The 14,860-nt window shown below is 44.9% G+C and overlaps 1 long non-coding RNA gene across 2 annotated transcripts in view; it reads left to right on the forward strand.

Moving 5' to 3' along the window:
* LOC147648255 (uncharacterized) overlaps positions 1-14,860 on the forward strand; it is a 21,424-nt gene continuing 6,564 nt past the window's right edge. The window contains exons 1-3 of one of the 2 annotated variants that reach the window (XR_015280474.1): positions 1-356; positions 8,914-9,115; positions 13,093-13,394. This is a non-coding gene — a long non-coding RNA (uncharacterized LOC147648255). The remainder of the gene's footprint in view (positions 357-8,913; positions 9,116-13,092; positions 13,395-14,860) is intronic. The other variant, XR_002871914.2, reaches the window with a different exon arrangement.

Consider the following 14,860-nt stretch of genomic DNA (forward strand, 5'->3'; position numbering starts at 1 on the left):
TTGGGGGTCTTCCTGCAGAGTTTGATTTAAGGGAGAGTGTTTGGCATTGCTATTGCAGAGTTCAGGCTTGTCATGGGCTCTGGCCTCTGTTGGTGTTTTCCTGTAGTTTGGTTAATAAAGGGTTTGCCTTTGTTTTTCTACCCAAAAGTCTGAGCCCATTTATAACAATTTTTGGGAACTCGTCTGGAACTATCATGCCGGGGAGCAGTCTCGGCATAGGACGGATTTGGGTGCGCATGTATTTTTTGTCCCCCTGGACTACATCGAGACCGTGGAAGGGACAGCTGATAGGACCCGAAGACCAGCAGAGGCACAGCAACCCCACCTCGAGAGGGAGCGAGGCCCACGACACACAGGTTGGTGTGGTGGGTGGGGTCTGAGGGGAAGGGGCTGTGAAGTGAGTGTGAGTGTGAGTGAGACAGGGGCTGTTAATAGAGACTCCAGAAGCAAGTGGGGCCTGCTAGCACCGCGTTTCCGGACTCCCGCGAGTGGGCTGACCGAGAACAGAGGGAAGCAATTGAGATTGAGTGAGTGGACTCCTAGAATCTCAATTTAAAAATCCTGTTTAGGGGATTTTTAGGGAGCTCGTGGGAGACAGGTAGTACCTTCCCTTACACCAGCCTTACTCGCAAAGGCTCCTGTCTTCCCAAAAGGAGGCTTGTGAGGTGGAGTTGATCTTATCCAGAACCCTCACCCCCTGAGCTAGGAATCCCAAAGAGGGGGTTGGGAAGGGGAAGTCCCCTCTGAACTAGGAACCCAAGAGGGACTGGAGGGAGGATAGACTGGGGTGGGCAGGGGTGATTGCCTGGAAACCAACCAAAGGGAGGATTTGTTGTCCAGGGAATTAGGACCCCAGAGGTAGGAGGGGTATCTATATCTATATCTATATCTATATCTATATCTATATCTATATTTGATGTTTTTATTTATAGTTTGTTTAAAATTTCTAGTTTGGTCATAATTTGGTCATTTATATTTTTTTTGTGATTTATTCTCACTCATTTAATGTCCATTTTATCTGTGGGAGATTTGGCTTGTGTTTGGAAGTTTTACTAGGAATTTGCTGTTAGTCTGTGGTTTTCAGGTTTTCTTGTATAGCTGCGGGTCCTTGGAGAGTGCAGTTCTGGGGTGAAGGCTAGCCAAGAGTCCCCAGATCACTTCTCAAGAGAGCCATTTGAGATGGTACGGGGCTGGCGGGGCGGCCATTTCAGATCATAATGGGCTGGCGGGGCGGCCATTTTGGACTGTAAGGGTCATTTGAGGCATCCATTTTAAGCTGAGCGGTCATATTGAATAGGATAGTTATTTAATTCATAGGAATTTCCTCATCTTTAGCTGCTAATCATAAATACCCATATTTATTGTTACAATGATTTTAATTGGATACATATCACTGTTTTTATTTCACTCTCTTCAATTGTTTCATTTGGGTTCCATTCCATTTTTATTTTAGTCACAATTTCCATTGTCTGCCATTTTGTTTTTGACAGACATATTTATTTTATTTTCCCACGCTATTTTAATTAATATTTCAATTGTCTGCCATTAATTTTTTTTTTTTGACACCCATATTTATTTAGTTTCCCAAACTATTTTAATTACTCTTTCCATTGTTGGCCATTCTGTCTTTGACCGCCATATTTATTTTTGTTTCCCATACTATTTTAACAACTACTTCAATTGTTGGCCTTTCTACTTTTGAATGTTTTAATTAATCTGTTTTGCTACCCTCTTACCCTTATTTCAGGTGATCACCTGCAGCTGGCATTCCAGTTGTTGTTAACATTCGGGTGTGTTTGATAAGTTGCGCTGTAGCCATTTCCAAAGTGGATTTCTTTAAACTAATGTTTAGAATATCATATTTACTCTTGTTTAAGTGTTTTCTTATTTAGTTTTCCTATTAATGTCTGATCTAGGTAGACCGTAATACTGTTGGATTTATATTACATTCATTATGTCTTCTGGATTTTGTTGTATTCATTGAAAGTAATAGTTGAGTTTCAATAGTAAAAGACAATGGGACAGTGTGTAGGAAAAAAGGTCAGAAAGGAAAACGAAAGAACACCCCTAAGGAAGTAGGCGCTAATAGTCCCCTGGGGGAAATGTTGAACAGGTGGGAAAAAGAAGATATTTTAAAGGGCCTAAATAAAATAAAAATGATAAAGTATTGTACTGAAATATGGGCAATGGAAAGCATTTCAGAGGGCCCTGTCTATTTGCCTTGGTATGGCTGCAAGGAAAAATGGTTATGCTTGGCATTAAATAAACAATATTTGGTCAGTTTAAAAGAGGTTCCAGATGAAGAAGCAGCAAAATATCCATCCTGTTGGCTTGAGAAAGTTGAGACAGAGAAAAGTGTGTAGGTATTTCAAGTATCTGAAGGGTCAGGTAGGGAAGAAGGAGGAAAAGTTGAAAAGAAGTGGAACCCCCTAGATAACCTCCCACCACCTCCTCCCCCAACTCCACCTGTTATCCATCATCCTCCTCCTCTGCCATTAGCACCTTACCCCATCTTGCCTTCAGTTCCCACTAAGTCCCTGTCCATACCCTCATGTCCTCCTTCTGAACCTGTTCTTCCTACCTGCCCCACGAATCTTAATTCACCTTGCACTTCCCCAACACCACACACATCCTCCTCAGAACCACCTTTAAGACTCCAGGTTCCCACAGCCTCCCCTGTGTCTCGTCCAATTATTTCTGTAATCCCAGCTGCATCTTCAAACCCTCACCTAAGTCATCAGATATTCCTGTACCTATCCTTGCCCCCAACAGCCTCCAGAATATCCCTTTCTCTTTCTCCCCCATAACTCCAAAATATGTTGGAGAGAGGATGGGGTTAAAAGAAAGACTAGGGACAGAAATGGAAAGGGAGTGTGCACAAGGGGGAGAGAGTACATACGGTTGTGACAGACAGAGTGAGAATGAAAAAGGCCAACAGGTACAATACCAGATTCCAGGCTGAGAAAAACAGGAGTAAAAAAGAGAGATCTGAAAGGTTGTTTCCATTGACAGAAGTACCTATGTGGGGTGCTAGAGGGGGAATAGGGTTTGTAGATGCCCCACTGACCGCCTCTGAGCTGAGACATTATAAAAAGGAAATAAAAGCCCTATTGGAAGATCCAGTTGAGATACCGAACCAACTGGATCAATTCTTGGGTCCAAGCATGTATACCTGGGAAGAATTAAATTCAATACTGGGTATACTTTTCTCCCCAGAGGAGAATCAATTAATTCAGGCAGCTGCAATGAGGATTTGGGAAAGAGAGAATCAAATTGTTCCTAGAGGAGAGGAAAAAGTGCCTAATAACCAACCGGGATGGGATCCCAACGAGGAAGAAGGATGGAGGAATATGAGGGACTATAGAACACTGATGATACGAGGAATAGGAGAGGCAGTTGCCAGAGCAAATAATGCCAAGCTAGTGTTTGATAGTCACCAGGAGAAAGATGAAAGACGCAGCACTTGGCTCGAAAGATTGAAAAGGAATTTTCAATTATACTCTAGTGTTGATCCAGAGAGTCCAGAAGGACAGGTATTGGAAAGAATACAGTTTGTAGCTAAAGCCAGGGTAGACATCAGAAGAAAACTGGAAAAAATTGAGTAACTGGCAGGAGAAGGGCCTTAATGAGTTCTTGAGGGAGGTGCAAAAAGTATGCTTGTCGTTCTGATTGGGAATGGCGATAAAGAATGACATGGACTCTCAAGGGAGTCACAACAGGAGAATCTCTCTAGTTTATTGCTCTAGCTTGTCTTATAGACAGATACGTGGAAAAGTACAGAAAGGAAACTCTTATTGGTTAGCAAAGTGCTACATCACCATCATTGGTCAGTGGGGCTCACTACCCCCCTGACTCTCTCCTGCAAGGAAAACAAGAGGACAGACAAACAGCACCTGGCAATTGTTTTCTGTCTCTGAGGATTGTTTTGAAATCCTCCTATGAATTTCCCAGGCTAGCTTCTCAGGCAGGACTGAGAGGCCATGGGCCTGCAGTTTCTGCAGCTCCCTGCAGCCTGTTCCAAAGCTAGCATCCATATATGCTTAAGAAGGGAGGTGGAGAAAATCAAGGCAAAAGCTAAAATCATGATAGCAGTGGCAAAGCCAAGTATGGGGGTTGATAAAAATGAGCCAGTGAAAGAGGAGAAAGGGGGATTGAAAAGATGGGCAGAGGGGAAGAAAAAAGGAGATGGAGAGAGACAATCCCTGTGGGTGGATATGGTTTGTTATTGCTGTAATGAGAAGGGTCATAGCAAGAGGTTTTGTAAGAAGAGAGAGCAAGATGAAAGTATAGCCAAAGAACAAGATACCTTGGAAAAGATTTTGAGGGGAGACGATAAGGGGTGTCAGGGGCTCTATGCTCTATGGGACGGGATTGAACATCAGAGGGAGCCCGTGGTAAAGATGGAAATTGTCCCTCAGAGCGAAGAACAGGAATTTTCAGTTGACACTGGGTCAGATAGATCAATATTTCTGAGATTCCAAGGGGGTATAAATTAAGTAATTGCAGATGTAAAGTGAATGGTGCAAAAAATGAACCATTTGAAGTATTTCTTGTAGAAAAGGTGAAAGTAAAAGGGAGTTTCTGGGAGGGGTGTGCAGATTTGTTGTACGTGCTGGACATAGGGTGCAATCTTTTGAGCCGGGACTTCCAAGTGCAACTGCAAATAGGAGTGGTAGCAGAGGGAGGACGTATGGTAGCCAGGATGTTGGTACTGAGAAATGACGATGAAAAAGGGGTAAATCCCAAGGTGTGGGCAGAAAAAGGATGTCACGGACTATTAAATATTCCCCCCATAGAGATTAAAATGAAATACTATCCATCAGGGTGAGACAATATCCAGTATCAGCAGAAGGAAAACGAGGGTTAAGTACAGCGATTAAGGAGTTAGTTGAAGGGGGAATATTAGAACCATGTATGTCACCAGATAACACACCAATTTTATCAGTCAGGAAATGTGATGGTACATATGGGTTAGTGCAAGATTTGAGAGAGGTTAATGAGCAAACTGTCACCAGGTACGCGGTGGTGGCTAATCCATATCATTTGTTAAATAAAGTGCCATCAGAACAGGCATGGTTCAGCGTCATTGATCTGAAGGATGCCTTTTGGTCCTGCCCCTTAGAGAAGGAAAGCAGGAAGTGGTTTGCATTTGAATGGGCAGAGGAGGAAACAGGCCGGAAACAACAGTTGCAATGGACCCAGCAACCCCAGGGATTTACGGAATCTCCCAATTGATTTGGACAAGTCTTAGAGGAACTAATGAAATGGTCTGGGCTCAGTAAAGGAACAAGTCCTACAGTATGTAGATGATCTCTTGGTTTCAGGGAAATCAAAAGAAGAGGTCCAAAATATGACAGTGAGTTTACTAAATTTCTTGGGGGAGAAAGGTTTGAGAGTGTCAAAAAAGAAACTACCATTTGTAGAACCTGAAGCGAAATATTTAGGGCATTTCACTGGAAAAGGATACGGAAAGTTAGATCCGAACCGAGTCCAAGGGATATTATCATTATCGGCACCAAAGACCAAAACGGATATAAGGAAATTATTGGGGCTAATTGGATCTTGCAAATTGTGGATAGAAGATCATACTAAATTAGTTAAATTCTTATATGATTAATTGGTAGGGGGTGAACCTATCACTTGGCTTGAGGACGATGAAAAGAAGTTCCTGAAATAGAAAGCAAGATTGGCTAGTGCCCTTGTATTGAGCTTGCCAGATCCAAGTCGATTGACTCGTTCTTCTCGAGTGTGGCCCGGCTAGCTCAGTGATGAGGTTTCTCTTCACTCGAGTTTTGAGCCAGCATATGTTTGTGAGATTCACTGATTTTCTTCAAGAATTCAAGTCTATAGAGCGAGTAAAGAAATCAGGGGGGGACTCTCTCTCTGGTTTGCATTCCACAGTTTATTTCTGTGAAGGGGAATCCAAGGGACGAGAAACAAAGGATTTGGGGTCTGGGGGGTCTCTTTTAACAGGGTTTCTCGGAGGGAGGGAACATCAGAGAAAGAACCAATTATTTTTCTCAGTTAGTACATCTTACAAACTTTCTACAAATCAAGGTTACACACACCAAGATAAGAAATAACAGACACCAACTTCTTCAAATGCCCACAAAGGTGTAGGAGTATTCTCCACAGAGGGGCAGAGGAGGAGAGAGGGGGGGCTTGGTTTCCTGGTAACCCAGGGGGGAAAGAAAGGGAAGGCAAGGTAAGCCTGGCCTCTCAGCTTCCATAGCTCAGAGGCATTCTGGGACGAGAAAAACAGAGTTACAAACTTCCGTGTTGGAAAGAAGGGTTCTCTTCTCTCAACCCCGTGCTTTCCTGGGCTAAAGAAACTTCAAGCAGCTGGAAATGCCAGCGGGGTCCTCTCTTTACTCTATCCGGCCTCTCACCGTGGGGCTGAGGAGAGAAACTTCAGTAACCGTGGTAACTTGACACCAGGTAAACAATTAGGAAAAAGAGAAGCTGGGGGTCGGGGGAGGATCACAAATAAAAGATGGGAAAAGATACATTTCAGGCTATCAACTACAACAGTCGATGATTTGAACCATTTGTTAATACTGAAGAGGGAATTGCCTATGGTGTCCTGGTACAGGAGTGGGGTGGGCTTATGAAGCCTGTGGCTTATGTGTCAAAATTATTGGATGCTGTGGTTAGAGGGTGGCCAAATTGTCTCCAAGCCATAGCCACGACAGCAGCCCTCATAAAAGAGAGTTGGAAACTAACGTTTGGGAGCAAAATCCAAGTGTATACCCCACATGATTTGAAAGCCATTCTAAGCAAAAGGGCTGGTCACTGGACATCAGATAATAGACTCTCAAAATATGAATTAATTTGGCATAATAGTGAAAGCCTGGGATTAGCAATTACAAAAATTCAGAATCCATCGCCGTTCCCATATGGAAGACCAACAGAAGAGGAGTCAGAGCACTGGTGCCTTGAGATCATTGATTTACAGACCAAGGTCAGAGAAGACCTTCTGGCGCATGCGTTAACCAAAGGGGAAATTCTTTTTGTGGACGGTTCATCCAAAGTAGTAAATGGAACAAGAATGTTGGGATACGCCATCATTGGCGGGTGTAACATGACTGTTACAGAGAAAGGAAAGCTCCCTGATAGTTGGTCTGCACAGTGCTGCGAGAGCTAGGCACTGTTAAAAGGATGGAAATGGCTTAATCGAAAGAGTGGACCTATCTCTGCAGACTCCAGATCTGCTGAGGGGGTGGTACACACCTTTGGGAAAATTTGGACTGAAAGAGGCTTTGTAAGTTGCAAAGGGAAATCGTGAATTCATGAGGGTTTAATTAAAGCTGTGCTGGAAACTTTGATGGGGCCAGAGGAGATAGCAGTAGTCCACGTGAAAGGACATCAGAAAGGAGATTCAGTGAGAATAAAAGGAAATCACTTAGCTGACCAAGTAGCCAAGGCAGTTGCTTTAGAGAACACCAGCAAAATACTACAGCTGGTAGAAGTGGGGGGTAAGGATGATAGAAACAAAGAAGATGAGGGAGTTCCGATATTCAGTGAAAAAGAGCAAGAAGAATTATAAAAGCATGGTGCTGTTAAAAATGAAAAAGGGGAATGGAGGATGCTGCATGGGAGGCAAGTACTAAACAAACCACTGGCTCAGAAGGTGTTAGAGAGCCTCCATGCTTCAACCCATTGGGGGACCCAAGCGTTAATGATCCCTTTGTACGGACTTATGCCTCTATTGGAGTATTTGAAGTCCTTAGAGCTATAACTCGAGAATGCACGATCTGCTAACGGGTAAACCAAAAGGTAATGGGGAAATTTCCTCAAGAGGGAAGAGAATTGGCTAGAAGACCCTTCCAAAATATGAAGCTAGATTATAGTGAACTTCCCCAGGTACAAAGATTCAAATATCTATTGGTTATAATTGATCATCTAACTCATAACAACCAAGGCAACAGCAGAAGTCTTTAATAAATTCCTTTTGGAACAATTTATACCAAGGTATGGACTAATAAATACTATAGATTTAGATAGAGGTCCACATTTTATGTCAAAAATCCTCCATCAAATAACAGCTGCCCTAAATATGGCTTGGAGACTCCATACCCCCTGGAGGCCACAAAGTTCTGGACGGGAGCTTTGAGGGAATCAATCAAACACTAAAAATAGCCCTCATGAAATTAACAGAAGAGACAAAAAGCAATTCACTTAAGTGTCTTCCTCTTGCTTTAACGAGGGCAAGGACAAAACCTAGAGCAGATTAGGGGGTTTCCCCATACAAGATGATGTTTGGTCTACCATTCCTGACCACTCCGGGTACCATTGGAACATATGAGGAGTATAATATACATACAGAAAATACAATAATAAAAATAATATATAATATAAATACAGGCAGTGGCTAACACCTTGGAAGAATTAGGGGAGAAAGGATAACTCCCTCAAACCACCCCCTCTGATTTTAAAGTACATGAATTTAAACCTGGAGATTGGGTCCTGATTAAAACATGGAGAGAACAAGCATTAACTCCAAGATGGGAAGGTCCCTTCCGAGTTTTGCTAATCACTGAAACAGTGACCCAAACACACGAAAAGGGATGGACACATGTCACCAGAGTCAAAGGACCAGTCCCTGCTCCTAAGGAACCAGCTTCTACTCCCACAGAATGGACAACAACAAAAGTGTCAGACACCAAGCTCATTTGAAAGAAGAAATTTCCAAATCAACCTCCTGGGAACAGGAAATAATAAGAGTCTGTTTTAAAAGTTGCAACTATGAGCCACACTAATTATTTAACTCTATTTAAATATTCAACCCTTGTTGAATGTATTTAAAATATATTAAGTTTTAACTGTGTATAATCTATTTAAAGAAATTGTCTAACGTATGAGAATGTACGAGGTTGAAGGTTCCTTGTTAACCTCTGGTATTTCTTGTTGCAGATGCCAAGATCCTAAGAAGCAGATAGAGCATTCTCCCACACATCTAGCAATCAGGCCCTAAAAGAAACAAGCAAATGGATACAAAAGGGAAAATTTACAAGCTCCTGCAACAAAGAAGTAAAATAGTACCCGGCTAGGAGTGCCAAAAGAAGGGAGGCATGACTGGATCAGGATACACTTCTTGCCACAAAAAGAGCCACAGGTGAGAAAGTGAGGCATGGGTGGGAAAGTGACCTGTACCAGACTCCTGCTGGTATTTCTCCTCTTACAAGTAATGGTCCAGAGAGAAGAAGTGGCTCCCTGTGGTAAGTGCTACTACCCCACATATGCAGGAGACTCTTGGACTGCTGTCCTCAGAGTACATACTAACCCAAACCTCAATTGTATCAACTTTTTAGAACTGACTATTGTAATGAGGATGGGAAAATGTATTGGCTGTCCGAAAAGGTAGGGAACATGAAATGAAAATTGTTGGGGGAATGCTTTATGAAGGAGAACTGGATTTGTTCAGAGAAAAAGCCTATTGCAAGTGGTACTGCCAAAGGAGTTTATAAGCCAGACTGGATCAAAGATAGAGAGGGGAGAGGGATAATAAAGCAGGGACCTGGGATACAGGTACCATAGTGGGGGAAACCTATTCTTGGATTTGGCAGAGAGAATAAGCCGTGAGTTTAACATTGCTAACTTTTGGATTTGTGGTGACACCCAAATGGCCGAAATCTGGCCATGGAAAGGAATGCCTTTGAGCCTACAGAATTTACTATGGGTATTAGAAAAAGGAGAATCCACACCAGATAAAAGACCAGAAGAGGAAGTCTGGAGCTTGCGATCTGATGCCATTGGTGAGGAGTGTACATGGAGAAGAGGCCCTAAATTCACTTTTTCTGTAGGTGAGCTGCCTTGGAAACAGTATCTAGGAATGAATGATACCCATAAACGATGGAAGAAAATACTGATAATTGTTGGAGGTGCCCTAATCAGTGTCTCTTGCCTCTGTTGGTGTTTTTCTGTAGTTTGGTTAATAAAGGGCTTGACTTTGTTTTTCCACCCAAAAACTCTGAGCCCGTTTATAGCAATGGCACGGCAGCAGCTGTGACATGCTGCACAGGGACATCCAACCCAACAAATCCTCCTCAACCTGGCCACCAGACAGGCCCAACTGATTGACTTGGGCTGTGGCACCTACCTGCAAGTCTAGACACAATTTGCAGGTGAGCACATGTAGGGCCATGCTCCTGGTCCTGGCACCTCATGGCCCAACCTGGGTGTGGCACTGGAGATTCTCCCTTTTGCTGCCAGTCATGGGCACACCCAGGAGCCACAGAGATCTGCCTGTAATTGACAGAAGGAAAGAAGGAAAGTTCAGGAGCATCATTCCCTATTTTCTCACTGCTCAAACAGTGCTCATCTCCCTCATAAAGACAAAATGCAGTTTTTCTGTGCATTGATAGCAGCTTATTGCACCTGCTGAGCTGAGAGGCTTTTTGCCCTGCTGCTGTGCTACAGGCTGAGGTAGCAGCATTATCTAACACAGCGATACAGAGAGGGACCTAAAGCAATGGACTTTGTGCCACTTCATCTCAAAAGTCAAAACTCTCAGCAGACACAGATGGAAGAGACTCTCACACTCCCTGTTTGTTGTGTTGATGCACACCTGGCTGGCACAGGTTTTCCTGATGGAGAATAACAGCAAGGGACAGCTCCCTCCCCCCCATGCAGCCCAGAGATCTGCAGGACAGCATCAGCCCCTGGCTTTGTAAGTGACCAGTTCTGCTGGGATGGAAGCCAACCAGCAAATCCTCACTGACTTCAGTGGCAGCAGCAGCAGTGCCTGCATGTGATCCCCAGGTCTGGGGCCTGGCTGGACAAAGGATGTACACAGCACACTGCCTCTGAAGGACGTGATTTTGGAAACAACCACCTGCCACTGTCCGCTGTTGTTTGCAGTAGGGTCACAGGGGCCACCCTCAAAGCCACCTGGGACAGCAGATGACAGGCCCTGGTCTCTGGGAAAAAACATGGGGCAGAGAACTCAGTCTCCAGATGAAGTTTCCAGATTCAAGAGGCTGCAGTGAGCAGCCACCTCAAAGGACAGACAAATGAGGCTCTCCTGTACTGTGGTGGTCAACAGCTGGCCTGAAGGCCTCACAATTATAATGAATCCCCGTTCTGTAAGTGAAAGGTTTGTGTTTATGTAAGTGCCTCGATTATGTCACTTGACCAGTGGGAGCTGTTGGAGAGCAGGCCTAGAGCACTGGGGACAGAGCAGCTCTTGCCTGGCTGACCGGGTGGCAACCGGTTCAGCCAGTGGGGATTGCCCGTGCAGTCCTTCTGATCTATATAAAGAGAGCTGAACTCAGTGAAAGGTGGCTGCTGTGCATGAACCCAGCGTGTCTTGTCGCTTGTGTGTCTCCCAGACTGCGACAACTGGTGACCACTGGAAGTGATACAGGAGCTGTCAGGGGTGGAGCGGGGAGACAGAAGGGGCAGAGAAGAAAGACAGCTGGAAAGAACTGCCTGCAGCATCTGGGCTGAGCAGAGTTGTGGGATAGACACGGGGCATCTGGGAAAAGCTGCTGGCAGCATTTGAGCTTTGAAGAGTGGTGGGACAGCGGTGGAACAGAGGGGAAAAGCTGCCCACAGCCTTAGAGCTACTAAGGATGCTGTAGAGTGCCATGCTTGGTCAACACCTCTCCTTTCTGTTTTTTCCTTTTTTGTAATTGCAGGACATCAGCAGCATGGGTGCATGGGCTTTGGCACCTGCAGAAAAGCCTGAAGCGGCACCTGGCTGCTCCGATGAGGTTCCTTGCCCCAGTGAGGCAGTGCCTGGTGATGGAGTGGGGTTTGCCGCCGCTCCGTGCTCTGCCGCACCTCCGTGCCCTGCCTCCAAGTGCTGCAGAGAGGTGCTTACTGCTGGGCAATGTGGGACCATGTCCAGCTGCTGTCAAGCCCTGGCCACTGCCAAGCTGCTTCTGTTGTGGAGCTGTGCTCCGCAGCCTTGACGAGCAGGCATTCTGTGAGCATGCCTGGCTGTGCTGGCCACGCATTCTCTATGGAGAAAGAGCATCCTGCAGCTGCTTCAAACGCACCTGTGCAGCATCACAACAGCCCTCGCCTGAGACACACGTGACATCAGAAGCATCTGGTGCCCAGTGAAGCATCATACCCAGAAATAATGGTGGACCACAGAGTCCTGATGTTGCCGCTGCTGTTGCAGCAGACACGCTGCTATCACCGGAGATGGAGCTACCTCTGGAAAATAGAGCGGCAAGGGACGCCAGGGATACAACCAGAGAGAGCCAGAGCCACCGTCCCCTTGGTTAGCCCTGAGATGTCACCGCCATCACTGCACTGCCAACAGCCCTGCCTGATCCTGTAAGCATCTGGCAAAAGGTGAATCAGGCAGCTATTGTGAGTGGGGAAAGTGAAGGAGCAGAAAAAATGGATGTGCCCGTGTCAGGGGGCTGGGAGCCAGAGGATGGGACAATTGCTGCATCTCCCGTAGTAAGAGGCAGTGGAAATCTACCAGGGAAATGCACCCCTTTCCAATGGCTGGCACTTCCTGAGCTGCGTCAGCTGGTTGCCAAGCACGGATCAGGTTTGCCTGCCGTTGCTAATATGCTGTGCTCTTTAACAACAGAGGAAGGAACACCATTTGACATGAAGCAACTAGCCAAATGAATGTTTACAACTGTCCAATATATGCTGTTGGAATCAGCAGATGGAATGGAGACACTGCGCTGATAATCATGGAGTTAAACAATATAGAAGTTCCACTCCAAGATCCATGTTACGAGGCCGAGGTCCCTCAGCTTTTAGGACTAGCACCAGCGAGACATCCAAAACTCCAGGCCAACCTGCATCCACTAACAATGGCATGGATGAAATACTTGGGAACAAAGGCATTATTTAAAGTAGCAAATAAGACCATCCAACACAAACGTATTCCAAAATCCAACAAGGAGTCAAAGAAGCATATCTACAATTCATGTGGAGGTTACAAGGTGTGATGGAGAAACAAATGACAAATCCTGAGGCCAGAAATGCCTTGATTTTGCAGTGAGGAAGGGGCAATGCGAACAAGGACGGTTGAAGGATTATAGAACTGCTACCAAATGAAAATCCATCACTAAATGATATGATCCCTGCCTGTTCTAATGTTGGTTCTCATTCCCACAGGATGACTTTACCAGCTGTTTCAATTGCCGCTGCTGTAAGAGTGTCACCTTGTCAGTGTTAGAGATGCAGACAGCAAAGCCACCTAAAAATGAACTGTCCCCGCAAGGCCGCCTCAGTGGGAACATGCCAGGGTCAGAGGAATATGGACATCAATTGTAACAAGGGTGGAAAACCCGGTCATTTAGCCAAGCAATGCAGATCACAATTCCATACTAACAGACATTGTCTCAAGGAGCAGGCAAAGGGAGAATCCAGCGTGAGGTCTCCTTGCCTTCCTGTGCAGGTGCCGTGGTTTTAAAGCAGTAAGTAAAAAATTACTAGAAAACTTACTTCTTTCTTGGTGTGAGATATGGATTAGAAGAAGAGCAAAACAGGCATAAAACTTAAAAGGAATAAAGAAAGTTTATTAATAAAACTATAAGAAAACGAGAATAATACTCCCAGGAAACCCTTTTCTCCCCCACTACTCAGCCATTTTCTTATTCATCATGACAACAGAGCAACAAAATAACTTTGGTATTTAAAACAGTCCCAATTCTTGCTAGAGTTTTCTTATCAGTCTCTGTAGAGAAACAGAAGTCTTTTTCTGCGAGTCTCTGGAGTTTCTCACAAGAAAACTAATTTTCTTTATAAAAAATTCTCTGATGCCAGCTGCTTGTAAATCTGCTATCCGTTGTCTTCTCTCATTTTACATCACTCTGAGGTGTGTTATGGGTCAAATGAGTCTGGGGATGTCATTTTTAAGGATGAGTTATTCAAAGGCAAACGTTCTCTTCATTTGTCTCTGTGAGCTTCCCTGCAAACAGAAGTTTTCTCTTTGCTTCTACAAAGCCACAAATCTTCAACTATTACTTCTCCCCCTCTGTTCCAGCACCTCACTGTATCACAACCACTTCACTTTTTGCTCAAAATCCACACTTTGAACTGCTCTATTCCTCCCAAAATACTCTGTCATGAATTAAAGCAGTTTTTTCAGAACGCTATTGTCTATCTCTGTAGCTTTCACAGAAAAATATTTCAGCTTATTAAAGCATCTCCTTATTCTTTATCTCTTCTAAAGCTTAATTCTTTCCTTCACTGTCTCTGATAGTTTATAAAGTCTCTTTTTACATGTTGATTACTCTCTCTTTCTTTCTCTGGAAAAAAAAAACATTAATCTGCCGGTCACATCTGGGTAATGAAAGGGTTAAAACCTTGTCCAGGCTCTGTAGATGGTTTTGTGATCTCTGCCGGAGCAGCAGCTGGAGCTGTCTGCGATGGAAGATTCTTCATGGTAGCTCTAGAGAGTGTGGTCACTGTCTCAGCTCGCCGCAAGTCAAGAGCGCTTTTCTTTCTCTACTCGACCATCTCTGGTGAATTCAGTCAGAGCAAAAACTGCAGCCGAGCCAGGGACCGGCCTGGCCCGGCCAGAGCCCGGGGGGAAGCTCCGCAGGCCCCATCTCTCGGCCGGGAGCCGCGGCAGGCCCAGCCCAGCCCCTGCGCGGGCCACATGGCCTGGGCAGGGGAACGGGAGGCCAGCTGGAGCTCTGCTACCTTTCCCAGCCAGAAACAAAGAGACAAAGAAATTCCCAGGCTTAGGTCTTAAGGTGGCGTTCACAGGTTGATCTCACTTTTCAATAGTCAAAACGGATGTCAATTCTTAGAAATGGCCAGTTGTTGGCCGGGAGAAAAACTCCCACCAAACAGCCTCTAGCAGTTTGGACTTCTTGAGGTGTTTCTCTTTGTTTTCTTAAATGCCAATCTATCACAGCAGCCTGTGCGAGTAGCT

Source organism: Cyanistes caeruleus, chromosome Z (genome assembly GCF_971803275.1).
Source record: "Cyanistes caeruleus chromosome Z, bCyaCae1.hap1.1, whole genome shotgun sequence".
Classification (NCBI taxonomy): Eukaryota; Metazoa; Chordata; class Aves; order Passeriformes; family Paridae; genus Cyanistes; species Cyanistes caeruleus.